This window comes from Suricata suricatta, chromosome 1, assembly GCF_006229205.1.
Source record: "Suricata suricatta isolate VVHF042 chromosome 1, meerkat_22Aug2017_6uvM2_HiC, whole genome shotgun sequence".
Taxonomy (NCBI): Eukaryota; Metazoa; Chordata; class Mammalia; order Carnivora; family Herpestidae; genus Suricata; species Suricata suricatta.
Genome location: NC_043700.1, coordinates 98798063 through 98799059, shown reverse-complemented (window position 1 = coordinate 98799059; position 997 = coordinate 98798063).

The window sequence follows — 997 nt, the reverse complement described above, 5'->3', positions numbered from 1 at the left end:
AAGAGAATGAAAGTCTCAAGAATACTAATAGTTGAGAATTAGAAATAAATTCAGTACCTCAGATTTTCTGCTTTATATATACCCATAATTCTTTGAAGTATTCCTATCACTGAATATTTTCCAACAATTTTTATTACTCTATTAAAAATGTTTTATTTCCCTTTTTTCTTTTTGACTGTGATGTGAATTTCAATAAGGAAGTTCAACTTGAAAACACTGGTGCCCTGAATATTTTTGTCATCTTTACAAAGAAAAGTGCTCTCCAGGGCACTTCCTTTGGGTTCAGTGCCTCAGCCAATATGCTATGAGCAAAAGACACAGTGTTATTATACTATTGTATTTCTTTAAGAACTACTTTGGACACAAGTCAGTCCAAGATATAAAGGTGTGTGTGTGTGTGTGTGTGTGTGTGTGTGTGTGCATATATGGCTTAGGTGAGAAAATAAATTTGATAAACTTACAAACATCTTAGTGTTTTTCATAAAGTCGGAATACTATGATAGATATCACAATTCGGAAAAAGAAAATCTTTACTTGTAGAGTGCTCTTGACTTCCTCCTTATGTTCCCCTTCCCTTGTCTTTCAAAAGGGTACAAAGATGCCAAGTATATTTATCACCATACTTGAATTTAGAAGAAATTTCATTGCACTTTAAGAAACAAAAGAGTACTAATCTCTTATGAAACTTCAGAATATTTCAGGGAAACTATTTCACACCAGGCCAATTCCAAGTGTTTAGGAATTGGGTTCTACCAGCATCTAGTGTGAACTTGGGTAACTTTACTTTCTTGAGCTTAAGTTTTCTCATCTGTACAATGAGAGACTTTAACAAACTAATCTCTAAGATTCTTTCCATTTCTTTTTGTTTTAGTTTTTTTATTGTTTATTTATTTTTGAGAGAGAGAGACAGAGCATGAGTGGGGGAGGGGCAGAGAGAGAGGGAGACACAGAATCTGTCAGCACAGAGCCTGAAGTGGGGCTAGAACTCAAGGACCAT